Source organism: Pistacia vera, unplaced genomic scaffold, assembly GCF_008641045.1.
Source record: "Pistacia vera cultivar Batoury unplaced genomic scaffold, PisVer_v2 Contig35, whole genome shotgun sequence".
Taxonomy (NCBI): Eukaryota; Viridiplantae; Streptophyta; class Magnoliopsida; order Sapindales; family Anacardiaceae; genus Pistacia; species Pistacia vera.
The window spans coordinates 1,297,690-1,320,612 of record NW_022196168.1 but is presented as its reverse complement, the minus strand read 5'-3'; the positions used below and the strand labels follow the sequence as shown (position 1 = coordinate 1,320,612).

The 22,923-nt window shown below is 35.5% G+C and overlaps 1 pseudogene; it reads left to right on the top strand.

Annotated features, from left to right (window-relative positions):
* The first annotated feature begins 15,317 nt into the window (after positions 1-15,317).
* Positions 15,318-21,871, top strand: LOC116139298 (annotated as a pseudogene).
* The last annotated feature ends 1,052 nt before the right edge of the window (positions 21,872-22,923 follow it).

The following is a 22,923-nucleotide window of genomic DNA, read 5'->3' as shown; positions in this document are numbered from 1 at the left end:
ATGATAAAAGTGTTATGGATATGTTTTGGTCAAATGGTGGTTTTGTGATAATGGTGGCAATGACGGTGAGAAATTGATGGTGAAAGTGGTTGAGCCAGGTGATTCTAATCGAGCTCGAGCTCGATTAGGTCATAATTGGGTTGAGCCTGACTCGAGCTCGAGCCCCCATATTTCTATCGAGCTCAAGCTCGACTAAGTTGTAATTTAGTCAAGCCCGAGTTGAGCTCAAGCCCCCATATTTCTATCAAGCTTGACTAAGTCGTAATCGAGCCAAGCCCGAGTTGAGCTCAAGCCCCATATTTCTATTGAATCGAGCTCTAACTATTCAAGCCGAGTCAAGCTCGAGCTTGAGCTTCTCAATACTCGGCTCAACTTGGCTCAATTACACCTCTAGTAGAGATTTCTTTTTTTTTTTTTTTTTTTTAAAAAATCAAATTATATACATAAGATTTGAGAATGGTTAAAAAAATTTAAAAAAAAAAAAAAACTGTATAATTTTTCTAAAATGAAAATAGATAATTTATTACATAATTATTAATTTTTTCATGAATGTTCTTAATGTTTTAGAAATAAAAGTTAGGTATAAAAAATTAAAATAAATTAACTGAAAAATGTTTTCTAGACGCTATTTTCACCAATTAATCTTAAAAAAAAATTGATTCATTTTAGTTGGTTTTTTTCCTAATTTAATACTTTCTAATTTTCTAGTTGTAATAGAGAAAACAAAATTGCAAAAAGCATACGAGAAATTGAAAATGAAAACATATGCCGAACATATTGTTACTTTTTACAAGGACTAAAAAGAAAATTAACACAAAAAATGAGTTGATAAAAGAACGGCCCAAAAAGAATTTAATGGAAAAATAATGAGTTAACTAAATGTTCCCATCCAAAAAATGGCCCATTGACAAATTCATACCCGCCCACATTTTAAATACCCTTTTAGTACTCAAAACACAATTTTGTTAATAATTTTCATTGTGGGTAAGGGCAGAAATGTCAAAAGTTAGTTATTAGTGAGGACAGATTGGTCAATAAACATTTGGTCGTCAGAGTAGAGAAAAGAAAAGGGACAGCGCATGTTAGCAAGAGATGGTGCACGTTAGTAGCATCGTAGCCGATGGTTTTTGCCATTTTTGGATAGATCTCAGTGTCCAAAATCACTTTCGAGACCATCCACAGAATCCCCATCACCTCCTCTACAAAGCCCAAGCTTCAATTTGCTGCCATCACTCACCATTTCCCACCACACTCTCCATTCACAAAGCCGACTCTTCAAGCCAGATTTTCGACCGTTTCTTGTGACAGAAATCCACCTTAAAACTCACTGCCTCCTCCATCCTCTTCCTTGAGCCTCTCTCACCCTTAATCCATTCACCTCGAGCTCGGCGCAATTGCCAATCGTCGAAAATCACCGCCTAAGTTTTTGCACGATTTCCTATCTTTTCAACCTTTTTCTGGCCAATTCAGTCACCCAAAATGCCCCCGCCACCACCGTTCAACTCCCCACTGTCCGATCTTCAAAACCCACCCCTTTCCTAACCCTAGTGCTCCCCATTTGTCACCCGTGTCTAGCTCTTTTTGCCGTGGATAGTTGCAATTTACTGTGGTTTCCTTTGCAAATCGTTAGGTTTTTGGTACTCGATTAGTGGGTTTTTATTGGTTGTGTTGTGTTTTTTTGGGGCCACCATTCTCTTCCATATCACTCCAACATCGTTGCCCCAAAGCTGCTCACCACATATTCGATTTGTTGCTACACCCAACTCCCAGCATCCAACCGGTGGCAATTGCCAGCAATGGAAGAGGCTAAGAAGAGAAGAAAAAAGAAGGATTTTTTTTTTCGTAAATCACTATATTTCCCACCCAAAACATAATATTTGGGTACTGAAAGGGTATTTAAAAAGTTGGCAAGTATGAATTTGTCAATGTTCCATTTTTTGGGTGGGAACATGTCGTTAACTCTAATAATGACAAATCTTAAACGAAAAATACTACACTTATAAAGTCTTCATACAAAGATGTATATACAAAATAATGTGTCATACTATGATTGAGAGAGTAAATTTGTAAAGTCAATTAATTTAATTAAATAAAGATAAATGATATATCAATTAAAGAGAAATGTCACATCACTTTGTATACATAACTTTGTAGAGTTAATTACACTGACCTCCCTTAAGGTTTCAACATTTCCAAGCACGTAGAAAAGATAATTAGGTTAACACAAACACCTAATAGACATACAAAGTTTAATCCTTTGCAAGTGCACAAGTCGCAATCGCAACATAGTGAACGAATAAGGGTCGATCCCACAGAAACTGGAGATGCTCTCGCGATCCAAGTAACTATGCTTTGATGAATCAAAACTACAAGAATTGAAATAAAGAAAACATATAAACGACATTAAAGTAAATCTAAATCTAACTATCTACAAAGAATCCTAGGGCTCTAACTCCATTATAATTATCAATCTACGTGTTCATCATCAAACTATCGTTCTCCCCACTCCATTCTAGGGTTCGTACATCATCGGGTTCAACCTAATACTTTCATCATTCAAACTAGCTAGTGGCATGTAACCTGGTCTAAACAACGAAGAAACCAATTCGCATAGACACAAATCATCCATTCACAGAGCTAATCAAAATAGGCATGACGTCTCTCGTTTCTAAGGTATTACCGCGGCCATTCAGAATAACCTAGTCTTTCCATCAACTAAACTAGCCAGTGGCCTGTAGTCTAGTCTTATAACAATAACCCATTAAGCACAAGACGATCTTAAAGACAATAACCAATCTATACTCGGGTAAGGCTACAAATCAATCATTCCACATGTAATCTTGTCTCATACAATCAATTAACTAACATCAAAGTTTATTAGACCCTAATATCAACTAAAGATTGAATTAAATTCAAGGAATGAATCTAGAACATAATAGTATGGATCAAACAAATAGATTAACAATAAAACACAAGCCTTCAATTAGATTACATTAAATCCCTAGAAAACAAAATACAACATAAAGGAAAAGAAACAACAACACATGGAACCATAATCATGAAGAACAAAAGAGGAGGAGAGGAAGAGAACCTCCTCTCCTCTCCAAGCTCCAGCTTTCCAAGAAGCCCCAAAAATGTGTATATCAAACCTAAAAACTCTCTAAAAACGGACTAAAGCTACTTTTATATAGTTTTTAGATAAAATGACAAACTTGTAAATACTGGTCGTCAAAATTAGGGTTGGAAATGTGACATTTTTACATTCTACACGATTTACGCCGTGGTGCACTTTAATTGCGCCACGACTCAATTTAATTGAGCCCCGACATGTTTGAATTGGGCCTCAGCTCATTTCCACCATGGCTCAATTTAATTGAGCCCCGACGTTTTTACGCAATGACTCAATTTAATTGAGCTACAATGCAAAGTCAGAATTTTACACTTTTGCTTTTCATCTTGATTTATCCACACTCGAACGAGTCCAGAATGTTCTAACACCAACACAAGCACAAATAATCCATTCTTCTGCACCTGAATACCTAAAAAACACATAACACCTGTGATTTCGAAAGATAACGAAACATGCAAGAAATCACATCATAAATCATACAGTAAACCTTAAATTCCTTATAGTTTCACCCCCAAATCAATAAATAAATCCACATTTCCAACATTCAACAACACCCCACTCCATTATCTTCTGTTAGGGCTTTGCTAACTATATGGTTTTTATATTCGAGGGGGTGTAAGAAAACTTTTTAGTCAACAAAACCCTAATAGAAATTAACAGAGTGGCGTGTCTATGTTAACCTAATCATCTTTTTTATGTGCTTGTGAAATATTGTAACCTCAAGGGAGGTAAGTGTAATTAACTCTAACTTTGTATAACAAGTTTGTAAAAGTAATACCACTCGCCTTGAACAAATGGAATATTTCTAAATCCATGTCAAATACTCGAAAGATTAAAGATTTATTAACCCATACGGGTTACTAGACCTTAGAGATGCTATCAAAAAATCGTGGAGTTTATGCATGTGGAAAACTATGATAGTTGACCTAAGCGAAACCAATCAACACAACGATCAGTCGAAAAAAGGGTCAAGACCCTCCTTTTATCCCATACACACGTACACCCACACAGTTTCTAACATCATCTAAAAGGGCTAGTGAATATTAAACAATAACATAAATGAAGAACATGAATATAAAGAAAGAACATGTACAGAAATGAAGAGCAAGAACATAAATGAAAACATATATATTAAACACGTTAAAGAACATAAATTAAAACAAATATGGGATCTTTTGCTATCCGTAACATTATCAGAATATTACAACACCCTTGAGGTTGAGAGAAAGTTAGAAATATGAAAGAAACATGGAAAAATTATGGTAAAGATGTGTAGAGAAAATATGGAAGTGTAGAGGAAATATGGAAGTGAAAAGTGAGAGAAATATACAAAGTTTTAAAGTACTCCTCCTCCGAGAAGGTAAAGGCTTTATTAAGATAAGAGATACAACCACTCAAAATGAGTCATTGAATGCAAGACTAAACTTTTTGACTTTTTTTTTTTTTTTTTTACATTAATTAGCTACAATCTTGACAAACAAAGTCTACAATACTTGACTACAAAGGATATGGGAGATATTAATTGAGATGCAAATGCCATTGAGTCCCCCCTATTTTACATAAAGGACAACCTATTTAAGACACATAGAGCTTTAATTGTCTGATAGGTTAGTACGTGCCAGAGTCCTCCTGGAAATCGAGACAACCCATTGATTGAATCCAGTCAGCAGGATTTGTCGGGAGAGTATCTGGATGAGTATCCAAAGAAATGTCTGGACTGAGATGTTGTTTGTAGAGGAACTTGGTGCATGCATGTACTGTGTCATTTGGATTTACGGAGATAGTAATCATGAGATTGCTGAAGTCTTCTTCCTGCATAGTATCGGGCTATGAGTTGGGTACCACCATTCTGGATAATCTGAATTGGCATCGAATTGAGCATTGATGGAACGTTGCATGTCTGCTGGGCTTAGAGTAATTTCTTAGTGTGATTCGGAGGAAAGAGTTCCCACGGAGCATCATGTGAAAGGATGGCCTATTTCATCTAGAATGATTGATTTTTTAAAATGATTTTTTGAATTGATCTGTCTCAACAGGATGATCAAACATATATGGACGAGGTCGTATGGTATCAGAGCCCAACCACTTATGGATTCCAATCTTTGCGTGTGCGGAAGACTACCTCCCCTCGGATATTGGCTTCTTTAAGTAACTTATTGGTTCCAATTTCTGCGTGTGTGGAGGACTACCTCCCTCGGATATTGGCTCCTTTAAGTTTTGGTTATGTTTTATTTCTCTGTTTAATATGTTATGTTTTATTTTATGTTTAATATTTGGGTCTTGCGCTATCCTTATCATTTGAGGTGATATTAAAGATCCAAGAGGTTGAACTATGCACATGGAATCCTCTTCAGCTTTATCTACGTTTACTGCTCCCATAAATACTAGCTTATCTAGATCTTCTTCTAAAGTCGATAGTTTGTATGAAATATCTTAATCCCAGAAAATCAAAAAATCCAAGATACATCCTTCCCATTGTAAATCCTTACACAGCTTTTTCCAAGTCTTCGCTTCTTTGTCTAAAATCTTTAAGACTCTTGTGCAACCTTCTAGAAAGTCAGTCAAAGAGTATGTCCAGTTAGTGCTTTTGACAAGTGTCAAATTCCAGCCACAGCCCAAGAACAATATGTTACTTTGGAAATCCCTCAAAAATCCATTACTCCATGGATCCATGAAGGATACTCTCATGTACACTTTGGTGCTATTCGGCTAGTTTATCTTATCATGGAGAAAAGGACTCCCAGTCTCTGTTGAATTGCTTTAGTGGACACTAGATTTGTCCAATATCAACATGCTTATTAGGGATGGACAGACAACTTTGAATGCAGGGATAGTCTATGACACTGTTTCCTAATTTCAACATGTCTTTCTCTGATGTTCATTGCTCCAAAGTCTTAAAGTTCAATTACAGATCGTTGGTGCAGATTTAAATCCAAGAAGTATTGCAGCTATTTACATTATCAAATGGTTTGGTGCATCCAAGACCATGTCTTGATCTCGCTATCCCTACAACTACTGATGCAATGCCCTTACTGTTGACTCTCAGAATACTCCCACTGCATCAATATTCCCAAGCAAATTTCCAGAGATGATTTGATTAAATTGTTACCACTCTTGGGTGACGAGTACAAGTCTTTTATAAAAAAGAAACTCGGTGGTTTCTACAGAATTACCATACATGATAACAGTGATGGAACAACAACTATCAGATTTAAGCTCTAGCAACTCCCAGTGCTCCACCTTTGAGTTTTCAACAAACTCAATTCATGATTACTCTGGTCATACCAACTACAGCAGTACGGGAACCTGGCTTTCATTCATTATTCAACAATTTAGCTCGTCTATCATCAATATGATCAATCACTGGTCACACCCCATTTGATCTTGACTGCCAATGCTCAGAATGCCGTGATGATCCTATTGTGGAATAGATGAGCATTATCTTTCAGACGAAACTAGTCCAGACGAAAAAAAACAGATAGCTCGATGTGTCAAAAATATCTTCATTCTGATTCGAAGACCATGATCCTGAAGTTGGCCTTCTTGGTAACCTGGTAAATTTGTCTATTATGTCAAATATTCTCCACCAGCCAAGAAAGATCACATCCATTAATCCTCATGGAAATCCCTCTGACACCTGACCCAATCACCTTTAAAACTATCCAAACCTGTTAAATGACCTTACTTCAACAACCTTTACCATGTTATCAGCAGGCTCTCCCGTGGATGCAAAAGAAAATAAACCAACCCATTCACCCTTATTCATACTCCGCAGTGTAGTCTGTTTGATGATTCATACTCTGAACCCCCAAAGACAGGGCAACAGTCAATTATGACACAGACTTTCCTTCTCTTCAGGAAACTGCCACTAACAACCAAAAGTGGTTCCTTCCAAGTTATCAACTGATGGATCCACGCCAAAACTCCCCAAGTGAAGCAGTTCTACTTGGTAGACTGAAAATGCTTAGCCCAAAACAAACCATTACCAGAATTGAACAAAAACTGGATCTGGTGCTCATCAGGTGGACTCTCAGTCACAGAACCAAACTATGTTGATTTCTCGTTATAAAAACAAATGATCATCTCCAAAACCAGATTGATTAGCTCCATCCGGAATTAATGCACATTGTTAGCACTTCTATGGCTATTCATCTCAGTTTCTTTAGAAGGAAGCAGAAATGAAGTCATTAAAAACCCAAATGGCACACTTCAGCAAAATATCTTAAGCAAAAACTCAGACACCACATCCTTTCCCTGAAATGTTTTGGTACCAAATCCTTTTGATCCCTCAACAGATGGCCACAACCCTCTTTTTCACCTTTTCCAAAAATTAGCCAACCTTTGGTCTCACCTCATAACCTTATGGAGCTGTTCAAGCTTTGGCAACACTGAACAGTATATGCCAAGCTCCGTAAAGAACGTGATGAAAAGATCAAGCTGAAACGAGAACAAAAGAAGCGAGAAAAAATTCGGGAAACGCAGGCCCCATCGTTGATATACCTGAGTCTTTCTATCATTCAGATCCTTCATCTCTAAGCCTCATCGTCTTTATCTAAGGATAAGGCTCCAATGCAAATAATGATGATGGAAGTCCGCCCACCTCTGCTAATCCTGCCTTTTCAAAAAATCTGTCTCTTCCAATTTTATGAGTCTCTTTTAGAGAATGGCAGAAAGGCAACATCTGCAGCTTCAGTATTTCTCAGGATTCTCTATCCACCTTTCAAACAGAATCAAAAGCTAACATACCTTCGATTGATGAATCATTTGAAAGTGACTTTGATCTGAAAGTAATACTTCTGATCAACATCTAATGTTTATCCCAACTTATGACCCATCAACTGAAGTCAAACCACCTGTTGTTTCTGAGGTCGATGATGAGATGCTTGAAGTGATGATTCCATTCTAGACTCTCCACCTATGTATCGCAATCTCGTCATACTACGGCTGAACGTGACTCTTTATAGCTTCAGCAAAACTCCACACTTTTACCGTCAATGATCTTCCTCCGCACAAATGGAGAACTCGGATGTATGATTTCAGGTCTGGTTACAAGCTGAGATGCTGAAACCTAATTCCCAAGTCTCTACTGTACTTACGCAGTTTACAGCTAGATTTGGTGGCATTCTCCTTGATGGTGGATAAGTTTTAGGAGTATAGACAAAATTGTTCATCCAAATGCCAGATATTAACCAAGCTCTGTATCTCCTGTATGAGAATTTGTGGATTACCTCACCTTTATAAGAAACCAGGTCCGAGAAGAATATTTTAAGATGTGATGTTGTTCTCTAAAAAAAAAAGATCTTGACAGCATTACAAAGAGATGGTAAAACGATATCATATACTCAGGGGTATGGATGATCCTACTATGAAGCAAGCCTTTTTGGCATCTATTCCAGAATCCCTAAGTCATGAAGAACCAAACTTATGCAGTCCCAGAACAAACAACTTGGATCACTTCTCTTGGCGAAATTTATCAGTTTGTTATTCTGCTCTGGAAAAGCTTTGTTCCAAAAACAATTTTGACGATTATCTGAAGCTTTCTAAACAGCTAACAAGGTTTTCAAAGACTAGACTTGCAGATCAAATGCAAATCTGATCACTCATGTTCTTGTCCAACCAAGAAGAAGTTTCATTCCAGACGCATCAAGTTTTCTCCGCCTAATGCTCGGCCAAACGCAAATTTCGACATTTCAAGCACCACAAGTTTCTTTGGAAAAGGAAACGCAAAGGCAAACAGTCTAATCGGTGTATTTGTGCAATCGCAGGTTATTTTGCCAAAAATTGTCCGATAAGCCCAAGCAGTCAGCCAAAAGATGCAACTTTCTCAGCTCACAGATATAGATTTTTTTGATGATGATGTTGAAATTTGGTTTTCAATGGATGAAGACCAACTTCAGACACAATTTTCCAGTTTGTAGCCACTGATAATGAGTTTTCTGATTCAAATGATTGTCGCTATTTTTACCATATCCAACAAGCACCACAATCCATTTCATCATTAGCCTTCTCATGTCACATACCTATAGCAAAAGTTCAAATCTTTCCCACTAAATACTCTAACATTTCAGTCATAGCCTTTTTTGATACTGGTGCTACTCGTACTATTATACCCTAAGATCCTCCCAGCCTCACAGTGGAAACCTCCTCAGAAAATTTTCTACACTAATAATGTGACACTTTCACTACTCATCTGATCAGCAAACCTATGAAAATCCAAATTTTCCTAGGATGTTTCACTTTTCATAAAAATCTTGGTTCCAATCTATGACAAAGATATGGTTCTAGGTTTTGATGTTTATTCTAAACTCAATAAACTTAGAATCCTCCCTGATGGTGTTCGGTACAAGATGTTTTTCCACTCTGAACCACTCAGCCTAATTTATTCCAAATTGAAGGCAATCCTATTAAGCAGAATCAAGACCTAGCTTTTTTCGCGCTCTGTGCAGATTCCCATGTAGATTTTCCCACTAAATGTGCTCATCCATTATGGAAGAATTCGGATTTCTTTATCCATCTTCCATTCATCAAGAGTGAAGATATCAATCCTACTAAAGCTAGTCATTCAGGCATGTCACCAGAACATCTCAGCCTAGCCCAACAAGAATGTACTCAGCTTTTATCTCAAGGATTGATCGAGCCCATAGACTCTCAATAGGCATGTGAAGCTTTTTACGTCAATAAACGTGTAGAACAGGCCAGAGGAAAACTCTGACTTGTTATCAATTATCAGCCATTGAATTTCTTTCTCCGTGATGATAAATTTCCTCTGTCTTCTAGACAAGTTCTCTTTGCAAATCTCCATAATGCAAAGAAGTTTTCCAAATTTGATCTCAAAGCTGGATTTTGGCAACTTGGAATTCATCCTGATGATCGTCATAAAATTTCTTTCTGCATTTCTAACCAACATTACTAGTGGACAGTCATGCCTTTTGGACTTAAGGTCGCTCCTTCCCTGTTTCAGAAAGCTATGACGAAGATTTTTGCTCCCCTTCTGCATACATGTCTCATCTACATCGATGATATCCTTCTCTTTTCAAAAGATGAGAAATCTCATATACGTCTTGTTCGTGACTTTGCTAATATCATCCACACTTATGGTATCATGCTCTTTGAGAAGAAAATGCAGTTAGGGCAAACAAATATTGATTTCCTTGGTATGGTGATTGCGGACAGCAAGTATGATCTTCAGCCTCATATTGCTAATGAATTGCAAAAATTCCCAGATATTCTCACAACCAAGAAAGAGATACAACAATTCTTGGGAATTGCCAATTACATGCGTAGTTTCATTCCCAACATTTCTCGTTTCACTACTCCATTTTCCCAAATGCTTAAGAAGAATCCTCCAGAGTGGTCTGAAAAGCAAACAAATGCAGTCAAGAGTCTCAAGTGTACATCCTTCCATAACAGCCGTTGAAGATTCCTTCTTCCAGGAAACGAATACTTCATATGGATGCCAGTGATACTCATTAGGGTGCAGTGCTTTTTGAACAAGATGAGGACAAGATACGACATTTGTGCGGATACCAGAGTGGACAATTCAAACCACACCAGCAGCATTATCATTCTACTTTCAAGGAAGTATTAGCAGTAAAAAAATGCTATTGAAAGGTTTGCATTCCACCTTGTTGGACATCATTTCTTTGTTGAAACGGATATGAAGTCTTTTGATCAAATGCTTCGATTCAACAAGAAAAAGGTTCCGCATCAACAATTACTTCGATAGGCCGAATGGTTAAGCAAATATTCCTTCACCGTCCAGCATATTAAAGGTCACACCAACACCATTGCATATTATTTATCCAGACCTAAAACTAAACAAGTCAATTTCATGAACCCTATATCCAAACATCTTCCTTGTTTTATGTTCCAACCATTAACCCAGTCCAATTCCTGTTCATCATTTTCTTCACCAAACCATACTCCAGACGTACCTCCTGAATTCGATGACCTTGTTCGAATGCATACCATTGATGAAAATGCTATTACCCTCATGTTTTCTTATCAAATTCAATGTATTGAAAAATGTGGCCAATCCATGTATGATATGTTAGGTGTCCATCCAGACGACCCCTTTTCAAAAAAAATTTGCTTACCTTTAGGTCTTGATATCATATTTCCAGAAGAAATATTATGGTTCTTTTGGTATATGTTACACCAATACCACATTGTCTTTCAATTCCCAGTCCATCATATGTTGAAAATAATTTCCCAATACCAGTCATCCTCAACCCCTGAATTATGCTCTTTAATGACCTTTCTCTGATGGTTCAAAACCCTCAACAAATGGAAATTTGTGTTTGCCCATCAGCCTGCCCAGTACAAAGGTCCTCTGTCTAAATAATAATTAACATTCCAAAATGAGATAATTACATTTACCTCCTAAAGTTTGAGTCTAGTATCAGATCCTGTTGTTTAAACTACTAGATGATCTCTCTGATTCTAATAGACGTTAACCTATGTATGAGAAAAATGGATAATTCACTCGTATACATGGACAATTAACTTTTAATTCACTTATCTCGACGTAAAAAGTGTTGATCCAAAGGTAAAATTTGATTAGCGATGGTTAGGTTGAGGGAAGTATTTTCTATTATTTAAAACGTTAGGGCCTTGAGTAATAGAACAAAAGCTCAAGGTGGATAAGGCTGCGTTTGGTACACTTTTTTTAATAGGATTTCTAAAATCTTTTTCTGAATACATTTTAAGATAAGATTATGAGAATGTGTTTGGTATATTATTGGAAAACATTTCCTGCAAACATTTAGAATATTTTTTAGCCCCTACATTTGTTAATTTAGCTAAACACCCCCACTAAATACTCTAATCCCATTTCAGTCATAGCCTTTTTTGATACTGGTGCTACTCGTACTATTATCAACCCTAAGATCCTCCCAGCCTCACAGTGGAAACCTCATCAGAAAATTTTCTACACTACTAATAGTGACACTTTCACTACTCATCTGATCAGCAAACCTATGAAAATCCAAATTTTCCTAGGATGTTTCACTTTTCATAAAATTCTTGGTTCCAATCTACCTGACAAAGATATGGTTCTAGGTTTTGATGTTTATTCTAAACTCAATAAACTTAGAATCCTCCCTGATGGTGTTCGGTACAAGATGTTTTTCCAATCTTGAACCACTCAGCCTAATTTATTCCAAATTGAAGGCAATCCTATTAAGCAGATCAAGACCTAGCTTATTTCGCGCTCTTGTGCAGATTCCCATATAGATTTTCTCACTAAATGTGCTCATCCATTATGGAAGAATTCAGATTTCTTTATCCATCTTCCATTCATCAAGAGTGAAGATATCAATCCTACTAAAGCTAGTCATTCAGGCATGTCACCAGAACATCTCAGCCTAGCCCAACAAGAATGTACTCAGCTTTTATCTCAAGGATTGATCGAGCCCATAGACTCTCAATAGGCATGTGAAGCTTTTTACGTCAATAAACGTGCAGAACAGGCCAGAGGAAAACTCCGACTTGTTATCAATTATCAGCCATTGAATTTCTTTCTCCGTGATGATAAATTTCCTCTGTCTTCTAGACAAGTTCTCTTTGCAAATCTCCATAATGCAAAGAAGTTTTCCAAATTTGATCTCAAAGCTGGATTTTGGCAACTTGGAATTCATCCTGATGATCGTCATAAAATTTCTTTCTGCATTTCTAACCAACATTACTAGTGGACAGTCATGCCTTTTGGACTTAAGGTCGCTCCTTCCCTGTTTCAGAAAGCTATGACGAAGATTTTTGCTCCCCTTCTGCATACATGTCTCATCTACATCGATGATATCCTTCTCTTTTCAAAAGATGAGAAATCTCATATACGTCTTGTTCGTGACTTTGCTAATATCATCCACACTTATGGTATCATGCTCTTTGAGAAGAAAATGCAGTTAGGGCAAACAAATATTGATTTCCTTGGTATGGTGATTGCGGACAGCAAGTATGATCTTCAGCCTCATATTGCTAATGAATTGCAAAAATTCCCAGATATTCTCACAACCAAGAAAGAGATACAACAATTCTTGGGAATTGCCAATTACATGCGTAGTTTCATTCCAACTTTCTCGTTCACTACTCATTTTCCCAAATGCTTAAGAGATCCTCCAGAGTGGTCTGAAAAGCAAACAATGCAGTCAAGAGTCTCAAGTGTACATCCTTCCATACAGCCGTGAAGATTCCTTCTTCCAGGAAACGAATACTTCATATGGATGCCAGTGATACCATTAGGGTGCAGTGTTTTTTGAACAAGATGAGGACAAGATACGAATTTGTGAGTATACCAGAGTGGACAATTCAAAACACACCAGCAGCATTATCATTTACTTTCAAGGAAGTATTAGCAGTAAAAAAAATGTATATGAAAGGTTTGCATTCCACCTTGTGGACATCATTTCTTTGTTGAAACGGATATGAAGTCTTTTGATCAAATGCTTCGATTTCACAAGAAAAGGGTTCCGCATCAACAATTACTTCGATAGGCGAATGGTTAAGCAAATATTCCTTCACCGTCCAGGATATTAAAGTGTCACACCATACACCATTGCATATTATTTATCGACCTTAAACTAAACAAGGCAATTTCATGAACCCTATATCCAAACATATTCTGTTTTATGTTCAACCATTAACCCAGTCCATATCTGTTCATCATTTCTTCACCAAACCATACTCCAGAGTACCTCCGGAATTCGATGACCTTGTTCGAATGCATACCATGAGAAAATGCTATTACCCTCATGTTTTTATCAAATCAATGTATTGAAAAATGTGGCCAATCCTGTATGTATAGGTGGTCATCCAGAAACCCCTTTCCAAAAAAATTGCTTACCTTTAGGTCTTGATATCATATTCCGAAGAAAATTAGGTCTTTGGTATATGTTTACACCATACCATTGTCTTTCAATCCAGTCCATATTGTTGAAAATAATTCCTACCAGTCATCCTAACCCCTGAATTATGCTCTTTAATGACCTTCTATGATGGTTTCAAAACCTCAACAAATAGAAATTTTGTGTGCCCATCAGCTGCCCGTACAAAGGTCCTTGTCTAAATAAATAATTAACATTCCAAAATGAGATAATTACATTTACCTCCTAGTTTGAGTCTAGTATCAGATCCTGTTGTTTAAATATAGATGATCTCTCTGATTTAATAACGTCAACTTGTAGAGAAAAATGGATAATTCACGTATACATGGACAAAATAACTTTAATTCACTATCTCGACGTAAAAAGTGTTGATCCAAAGGTAAAATTTGATTAGGTGTTAGGTGAGGGAAGTATTTTCTATTATTTAAAATGTTAGGGCCTTGAGTAATGAACAAAAGCTCAAGGTGGATAAGGCTGCGTTTGGTCACTTTTTTTAATAGGATTTCTAAAATTTTTGAATACATTTAAGATAAGATTATGAGAAGTGTTTGGTATATTATTGGAAAACATTCCTGCAAACATTTAGAATATTTAGCCCCTACATTTGTTAATTTAGCTAAACACCCACCCCCCCCCCCCCCCCCCCCCCCCCCCCCCCCCAAACCAATAATAAAAGTTTATAAATTAAAAAAAACCCCACCCACCACCCAATCGATTGTCGACAACGGGCCCCCACCCCAGACAGTGGTCTCAGTCCAAAATGGTGCACGACATGCTAGATCTGCAGTCGTGCACGATCGTTCCTTTTTCGCAAGATCCGTGGATCTGACCGAAAAAAAAAATCAATTATGGCAAGAATGGTGTCGTTGATGGCCAGATTTTGGCCGTGTTAATTGCTAGATTTTTGGCCGTAACAATGGCCAAGATATGGCTGTCGTCAACAACAAATCCACATGGATTTAGTTGGAAAAGGAAAAATTGACGCTCAATCGGTCAGATCCAAGGTCGTGTCTCCTCGGCGTTGACTGTGGCAGCGGTGGTATTGCAGGTGATAAGGCTTGGTGGTGGGCTGTTTTGTTAATTTATAAAATTTTTATTAAAGTATTTTAAATATTTGAGTTTAAAAAATAAAACTAGATTTTGAATTGTATAGTTAATATTAAAAAAGAACATATTTTTACTTAATTAGATAAATAGTAAAATAGAATAAAGTATGAAATGTTAATCAAACACAGCGATTATTCTCTCGATCCAAATAAAGTCCGTCCGAGTGATGAAACGGAAGAAAGCAAACAGAATAAACAAAAATGGAAGATTTTGAGAAGAAAGTAAAAATAACTGAATCAATGGAGATGAAGCAACAGCAGACGAAGAAGCAAAAACAAGTCCTCGAAAACCCTCATTTTGCTCGCAGATTCCTCGCTGTTCAGCAGCGTAGAGCCCAAGCTTATGCCAAGCTTAAACGGTACGCTTTTTTTCTCATTCATTTTTCTACTATTAAATCAACTCAAATTTATTGATGATTTTCGCTGGAAATAACATTATGAGCAAATCTAAAAATGGAACATACCCACTTCATTATATTCTAAACCCTGAAATGGGAATGAATCAATGAACCGACTGCTGTAGTTTCTGGTTTAATTCATGAAGGCTTCACTATCAGGTCTTTACGGTTGAGACAGATGGTGTTAAATCAAATTGTAAATTTGATTTATTTGTGAAATCAAGATATAAATTTTTTATCTTACATCATATTTTATTAGTACAAGTTATGAGTTGTTTTTGTTGTAAATTTTTGCTTGGTTAGTTTAAGTTTGACTAAGGACATAGTTTAGGATACTCAGGTCGCTAGAGTCTTGAGAATATATTGAATGATGCGTAGAAAATCTCATTGATGCATCTTTTGAAGAGAGGCTATAAATCCTTACAGTGTGCCCTAAGAGAACGTATTTGTATTTTAATCTTGGCAGGGCTTTTCTGAGTATGGTTTCAGGAGGGGAATTGCTTACCACAAACTTTGCAGTGAAATTACAGCGGAGTTCAATGACTGCTCTAACACAGTTCGTGATCATTCAAAGATCTTGTTTGTTTTTTTTTTTTTTTTTTTTTTTTTTTTTTTTTTTTTTTTCTCTTTTTAGGTAATGAAATTCATTTTTATGTTTGATCTAACTCTATGCTTTCTGTTGTGAGTAGGTACTTGAAATGGAGTCTCTGTTTCGGAATCCTGATTTGCCTAGTTGATCTAGCCCAGCTGCTCGGGCTGTCCAAACGCAGGAAAAGCAAAAACTAAATTGGTATTTTACTGTACTTGATTGCTTCTCATTTAATTATTTTTTGTTAGAAAATTTTGGACTGGATGGTATTTCTCAACTTTATCTTTCTTTGCGCTGACACATATTGTTTATGTGAAAAAGGGTTGCTTTGTGTTGATGATAATCTTCTCCTATGTGGTAAATGGCCTCCTCGTCTATAATGAAATTTGTCATGTTGTTTCTAACATTATATTAGAAATAGTGTCGGATATAGATGCAAATTCATTTGGTGCTGCATGAGTGAAACATTCGTCTCCTAGAGTAAGATAAAACTTCTTCAGTGTTAAATCCAGCTTTAAATGAAATTTTAGCAACTAAAAATTCTGGAGTTATTACTATTGAGAGTTTATATTCTATCAAAAAAAAAAAAATGTGTATGAATTTAATCAGAGACTGTTTTATTATATGACGGTTGAAAACGTGTAATTTAGAACTATTAGTGGAAATTGTGCTATGTTAAACAATAATGCTTTCAACCAAAATAAGATATATTGGTTAGATAAAGACTGGATTGTTTATACTGAATTGTTATCACGGTTCGGTGGTGATCATGATGATGTTGATGTCCCTGGGGTGATTTCTATTCTTACAAGTTGATGGCCACTATGTTGATCTTATTAAGTGATTTTTTAAAAAGAAGATAAAAAGTAGTGATTTCTTCAAAGTTAACTGTGACACTTAAGGAAGTTTCAAAAGTGAGATTTACCATTCCTGTTATATTTCAGAAACACGCTGTGTACAGATTTTCTTAGAAGTGATTTCTTTGTGGTCTAAACCCAACAAAATAACAATTTTCAACCATTTTTTATTGCTTTTCATGAATGTAAACATTTTTTTTTCGTTTGATGCAAAAAAAAAAAGTAGTGCTAGAGTGACCAGTGCGTACTTGATTGTATTTTTTTTTGTGTTTTGTTGCTTCTTCCATACCAGCTTATGTGCATAGGGTCCAATTTCCTTGTCAAATCCCTTTTAGTTTGTTCCTTCTCATTCACAATTGTTTTCTCCTTTTTTCTTTTTTATTTTTTTATTTTTGATAATTACTTTTCTTTGTTCTAAGACGGCAAGATTAGGTACTGAAGAAGGCTGGTCGTCCATCAGAACGTGTTGTGAGCCATGAGAAATGTCGATTTATGTCTCCGACAGAGCATGAATGTGTGCATGCCATGAAATAACAGAAGCGCTGGACTGAAGAAGCAGAACAAGAGCAGTGAGTATGATAATGCTCTCAATGAAGCCATTAGAGGTGTTCAGGATGCTGTGACTACCATAAATGAACATTAGAGGAAGTAGATATGAAATTGCGGCACTTGAGCTGAGTGACTATATAAATATTTGGCCAGGTCTGAAAAATCTGGTAAGCAAAGGCTTCAGAAGAAAATGACCAAAACATTAAAAAGAAAAAAATGATCAGATATGCTGTATTATAAATTGCTTGGCACATTGTTTTCATTCAAAATTAAAGATGTTTGAGTTGGTTAAATGTACATAAGATTCTTTTATTCGCCAATAATTTTCTTTTTATGTAAAATATTGCCTGGAGTCATTCTATAGTACATGTTGAAAGTTACTGGATCTGTGTAACTATTGGATTGGTTTGCATGATATCGAAGTACATAATGTCGTTCTAATCGATGATTGTTTCGGTCTGATTTGGATTGTTAGTGAGCCTATTCCATTATTGTATGAGGGATGATGCCCTGAAATATAGCAGGATGGAGAAATGATCCCGTCTGCAAGGTTCCCTAAGAGAGAGGATTAGTCTGATTGTCACATGAGCATTAAGGGTTTAGCCCCCATTCATATCCATAGTCTGCCATATTCATAATCAATGTCCTCATTCATCATTTCAATCATTTTATGTTTAGCCCTTTCACACTTGATAGTTGCACATCTATTTTTAATTCTTCCTAACTAATTGTTTAGTTTCTAGTCTAATACCATGAGTATCTTTACCCTACTCAAAAAGTGATTTGTTATAATTGGATGTCAATTCCTATTACTGTAGGTCTAGGACTGTATGTGTTTCGTTGCAAGTTTTGACAATGATTTACCAGAATTCTGCTATGAGCATAAACATAAAAGGGACAATTTCTAACATTACACTTGACACCAAGCTTCTGTTTGTTGCCTGCCTATGCTAAACCTATTTTGAACTCTCCTTGCACAAAATTTGGTCACTGCATCCTTGAACTGTTTGGGTTATCAAAGGCTAGGTTTACATGGAATTTCGGGAGGAAATTTAGGATCGTACGCAACAGTTTTCCTAGGCCTTCTTTTACCATGCTCAAATTCATCTTCCTCTCCTCACTTGATGTTATAAGGTACAGCATCGAACTATAGCAATCTCCACCATCTTCAACTATATTGACTTGAGATTTACACCTTCCTCATTAAGATCTCTCTCCCCTCTATCATTAGCTCTCGTACGATTGCTGTTTTGGCAGCCCTTCTTTTTGCCTTAAACTCTTCACAATTCTTACTCTTAAAGCTCAAAATCAGCACATAAGCTAGCTCCTCAACCACAAATCCTATCCTATCATATCACCATCTGAGCTTCCATTTCCACTATCCTCACTACCCTCAAATTCGGATCATTCTCCCTTATATTACAATCACCCTCTGAAAAATTACGCTCTTGCGCTTGATACCCTGACTTTGCCCTTGAATAAAATGACTCTCTGCCCTTGAATACCCTTTCAATCCATTATCCCCCATACAAATGCGTTTATACCTCCATTCAATGGCAAACCTAATTCACAACAAACTTAAATTATACGGACAACAACATGTGCATCAGAGTGAAACCTCAACACAACTTTCAAACTAAATAAAAATAGTGACAACTCACCTTTTTCTCTGTTTTATCTTGCAATCTAAGATTCTGCTTAGGGTCCTACCACTCTTACCTGTCAATCATAGCACTAAACAAAAACAAGAAATAAAGTTTGTTTGGGTATTCATCACAAGACCAAAGTTAATAAAAACTAAAGGGCATCTCCAATCCAACGCCATTTTGTGTAAAAATGACGTGAAAGATAGGCTCCAACCAACGCCAAGCATTACACAATTTGGTTGTAAATGCACAGTGCCACCAAATTTGGTGTCGCATTGCTCATGCACACAATTTGCGTGACCTGTTTAAATACATAAAATTTTTTTTTTTTTTTTTGTTATTTTATATTTATGTTAATTGATATATTTATATAATATTTATAAATATATAATTCAAAAAAATGAAAAAATTAAAAAAAAACTTTATCAATACAATATTTAATACAAACTCAAAATAAAAATTACCATAATTTAAAAAAACTAAAATTAAAAAAAATACAATATAAACTAAAAAACAATTTAGTATCGGTATTATGAAAATATATTTTGTTTAATCTACCGGAAGACTATAAAATACATTTTTTTTTTTTTTTTTGTGGCATTTTATATTAGATGTAATATTTTTTATATTAAAGGTAATGTTTATTTGATTAAATAAATGCTTAATTTTATTAAATTAGTATAATTTTCAAAGTAATTATTATTTAATAAAAATATCATTCACAATATTTAATTAATATATATATAAATAATTAATGAAATAGATTAATTTTTAATATTAATAGAAATAAAATAAAAGAGAATATTCTAAGGAACATTCTTTTTGGTGTAATGTTTGGTACAATAGATTTGAGATGCAATAATGTTTCACACAAAAAATCACACCAATTTGGTTTTTGTGGTTAGAGATAGTCTTAATAGTTAGTTGTTCAATCAATAATTAAAAATAAACAAAAAACATACCCCACCCATTGATAATCAGTATTTAACAATGAAATAAACAATACACCCTACCTACTGACAATCAGCATTTAACAATGAAATAAACAACACACCTACCTACTAACGATCAATAATAAAAAATCAACAAACTCCGACAACCCCACCCTGTGAATAACAAAAAACCAATAAAAGGAAAAGTTACCTAGCCTAATACTGGAGACAACCACATCCGACAAACCCTAAACCCAAAAAGGTTTGCTCTTTGTGCTTCACGTTCGTAGAACACTTTAACCGAAAACTTTCTTATTTTTCTTTTTATTATGTTTCAATCAAACCAGATTTGAAGATGGAAAAGAAAAATTAAGTAGATTTCATTAGGGTATTTTCTTTTTCTTGGTAAGATTTGTCCAATGATTGCTTAATTGTTTGGTCACGCGATTAGGCTAAGTTTTTAATCGGGGCAGGTTTTTCGTTATGGGTGGTTTTGGTTATTTTGGATGCATTTTGTGTTTTTTGTGGAATTAAAATTGGAGAAAAGTCCACATCAACGCTACATATACATGTCAACTCTCATAAATTTCCACATACACATTTTACAATTAAAAAAATTCTACGTCATTTATTATTTATTTTTAACGGTGTTAGAAGTCAATCTCTAAAGTGTTTAACGTACAAGTGTGATACCTTTAATAAAAGTAATTAATAGTTTGATACCTTCAACAGAAAAAATATAGTTTAGTATAAAAATCATAATTCAATACCTTATGATGTATTTAAGCTTTGAAGTTTTTAACATTGTTTTAAAACCCGGACCGGAAGGCAAACCTTTTTGCTGTCCAGGTCACGGTTCAATCGGTCCAACCGGTTGGACCGGTCGGTTGGACCGGTGACGTCAGCAATATTTTATTTTTAAAAAATTACATATTAACCCCTTAAATCTTAATATATTACAAAAATTCCCCTAAAAAAGTTCAAATTGGTCCCTAAAATTTTTATTTATTCCAAAAATACCCCAATAAAATTACCAATTAATCTCTAAACTTTTTATATATCTTCAAAATACCCCTATAAAATCACAAAGTAACCCTCATAATTTTAAAATATTTCAAAAAAACCTTTGAACACTTTAAGGAAGTTTCAAAAGTGAGATTTACCTTTCCTGTTATATTTCAGAAACATCGCTGTGTACAGATTTTCTTAGAAGTGAATTTCTTTGTGGTCTAAAACCCAACAAATTAACAATTTTCAACCATTTTTTTTTGCCTTTTTCATGACATGTTAAACATATACTTCTGTGATGCAAAAAAAAAAAAGTAGTGCTAGAGTGACCAAGTGCGTACTTGATTGTATTTTTTTTTTGTTGTTTTGTTGCTTCTTCCATACCACTTATGTGCATAGGGTCCATTTCCTTGTCAAATCCCTTTTAGTTGTTCCTTCTCATTTCACAATTGTTTTCTTTCTTTCTTCTTTTTATTTTTTTATTTCTGATAATTACTTTTCTTTGTTCTAAAACGGCAACGATTCAGGTACTGAAGAAGGCTGGTCGTCCATCAGAACGTGTTGTGAGCCATGAGAACTGTCGATTTATGTCTCCGACAGAGCATGAATGTGTGCAGTGCCATGAAATAACAAAAGCAGCTGGAACTGAAGAAGCAGAAGCAGATGCTGAGTATGATAATGCTCTCAATGCCATTAGAGGTGTTCAGGATGCTGTGACTACCATAAATGAACATTTAGAGGAAGTAGATATGAAATTGCGGCACTTGACTGAGTGACTTAATATAATATTCTTGGCCAGGTCTGAAAAATCTGGTAAGCAAAGGCTTCAGAAGAAATGACCAAAACATTAAAAAGAAAAAAATGATCAGATATGCTGATTAAAATTGCTTGGCACATTGGTTTTCATTCAAAATTAAAGATTGTTTGAGTTGTTAAATGTACATAAGATTCTTTTATTCGCCATAATTTTCTTTTTATGTTTAAAATATGCCTGGAGTCGCTATAGTACATGTTGAAATGTTACTGGATCTGTAGTAACTATTGATTGTTTGCATGATTATCGAAGTACATAATGTCGATTCTAATCCGATGATTGTTCGGTCTGATTTTGGATTGTTAGTGTAGCCATTCCATTATTGTATGAGGGATGATGCCCTTGAAATATAGCAGGATGGAGAATGATCCCGTCTGCAAGGTTCCCTAAAGAGAGAGATTAGCTGATTGTCACATGAGCATATAGGTTTGCCCCCATTCATAATCCCTAGTCTGCCATATTCATAATCAATGCCTCATTCATCATTCAATCATTTTATGTTTAGCCCTTTCACACTTAGATAGTTGCACATCTATTTTATTCTTCCTTAACTATTGTTTTAGTTCTCTTATCAATACCATGAGTTATCTTTACCCTACTCAAAAAGTGATTTGTTATAATTGGATGTCAATTCCTATTACTGTAGGTCATAGGACATGTATGTGTTTCGTTGCAAGTTTTGACAATGAATTACCAGAATTCTGCTCATGATGCATAAACATAAAAGGGACAATTTCTAACATTACACTTGACACCAAGCTTCTGTTTGTTGCCTGCATATGCTAAACCTATTTTGAACTCTCCTTTTGACACAATATTTGGTCCTGCATCCTTGAACTGTTTTGGGTTATCAAAGGCTAGGTTTCATGGAATTTCGGGAAGGAACATTTAGGATCGTACGCAACAGTTTTCCTAGGCCTTCTTTTACCATGCTCAACTTCATCTTCCCTCCCCACTGATGTTTATAAGGTACCAGCTCTAACTATAGCACTCTCCACCATCTCACCTATATTG